This window comes from Fukomys damarensis, unplaced genomic scaffold, assembly GCF_012274545.1.
Source record: "Fukomys damarensis isolate Sample0158 unplaced genomic scaffold, DMR_v1.0_HiC HiC_scaffold_13379, whole genome shotgun sequence".
Lineage (NCBI taxonomy): Eukaryota > Metazoa > Chordata > Mammalia > Rodentia > Bathyergidae > Fukomys > Fukomys damarensis.
In genome coordinates, this window is record NW_022914291.1 from 6484 (window position 1) to 8325 (window position 1842).

Genomic DNA, 1842 nt, shown 5'->3' on the forward strand with positions numbered 1-1842 from the left:
TATTATTATTATTATTATTTTATTATTACTATTATTATTTTATTATTTTGGTACTAAAAATTGAACGTACGATCTTGTGCTTGCCAGGCAGGTATGGCGCTGCTTAACTAAACCCCCCGCCTTAGATATTATTATTTATAAACATCTGAAATTAATGTGTTTTTTTTTATTAGTTTACATCTGGGGTAGCACCTCCCTCTACTAGAGTGTAATTTCCACACATGCACTAACATATTCTCATTGCTTTTTGTTTTTTGGTTTTCTTCTTCTGTTTTTGGTACCAGGGATCAAACTCACAACCTTTCACTTGTGAGGCAGGCGCGGTGTCAATGAGCTAAATCCCTGGCCCTGTATTCCAACTGTTTACAAGTGGCAGTGGAGAAACGGGACAAACAGAAGGCTCCTAGAAAGTTCCTGACCTACCCCAGAGATGGTGTACAACGTAGAGTTCTCCTATCTGCGAGAAGAAGCTGCCCACTGCTTCCTGGTTCTTCTGCCGGTACTTGATGGCTCAAGCTCTGCAGATGGCAGAGTGTGGGGAAGAGGCCAGGCCAACGCGAATCGACTCCCAGGATGACCCCAGGCTGATTTCTTGGCCACACCTCACAAAAGGGACCCAAGGTAGGGCCTGTGGCATTCAGTGATGCTTGGGGATGATGGAAGTGCAGCAGCTGGCTGATTTTTTACCAAAAGCAGCCTCACTTCCTCTAGGAGACCTATATCTTATGGCTGGATCCTTTTCTGGATCCCTGAGGGGCAGAGCAGGTTCCTGTGACAGTTCTGGACAAGTGGTCCACTGGGGGTTTCCCACAGCCCAGCCCCAGTGCCACCACTCACCAGTTGTTGCCCCACTCGATCATGGTTCCTGGCTGAAATAGAACCAGAGGGAAGAGGGAATGAGCACGGCCTTGGAGTCCCAGCATCACAACAGGGCAGGGACGGACTCTGTGCTGTCTGTCCAGCTCCAGGGGCCTCCCCAAGTACACCCAGGAACATAGACTTCTCCTCTGAGCCCGTGGGGCCAGGCTGGCCAGGGGCCCAGTCCATGCACTGGGACACAGGGCCCACCCCCTCAGGCACCTGCAAAGCAGGGATGGTGGGAGGCGGAGGGACTGTGGGGGAGGGAGGCACCTTGAGTTTGTATGTCCTCAGCTCATAGATGTTGGGGCCAGCTGTAGGCTGTGGCTCATTCCAGAAGCTGAATGCCAGGAGCAACTGATTTCTCCTGGACAGCAGCATGCAGCTCCGCTCCTTTCGGAATTCCAGGTACTCCTGTGGGCATTGTGGTATGGGCACAGCAGCCAGGAAGAGACACACCCCAGCCATGCGCCCCATGGGCAGCCTGACTAGGCTGAAACCAATAGTCAGAAAGGGGCACCAATTCCACCGCTGATCCAAATTTGATCCTCAGTACCAATAAAAAGAAAGGGTCGCCAAGAGCCTGTTGACATACCTTGTTTTTTTAGCTTGTTCATGCAGTCCATGAGGGCTGGGTAGCCGCCTGAGAAGCGCCACAGATGTACTGTTGGAGGGGTGGGAAGTCCGTCAGAGGGCTGTTGGGCCCTGTCTGGCTTACCCAAGGCTAAGTGTGGGTCGGGGGGTCCCCTTGCCTCAATCCTTGTAGCTTCAGGACTGTCTGAGTTCCCTTGGCTTTGGTGCAAGGTGGCGTAGGGTACATGGAATGACCTCACACAGTCCAGAAAACCTGGTTTTGAGCTCCAGCACTGCCAGATGGCCTCCAACTCCTCTGGGACTCAAGTCCTCATCCTGAAGATAGGAATAATGCTCCTGCCCAATCTTTCTTAAACAGCAGCAAGAGCATTTGATGTGGCTGGGGTGTAG

The 1842-nt window shown here is 51.6% G+C and overlaps 1 pseudogene; it reads right to left on the minus strand.

Annotated features, from left to right (window-relative positions):
- Nucleotides 1-1426, minus strand: part of LOC117284931 — a 2805-nt pseudogene extending 1379 nt beyond the window's left edge.
- Nucleotides 1427-1842: the final 416 nt, after the last annotated feature.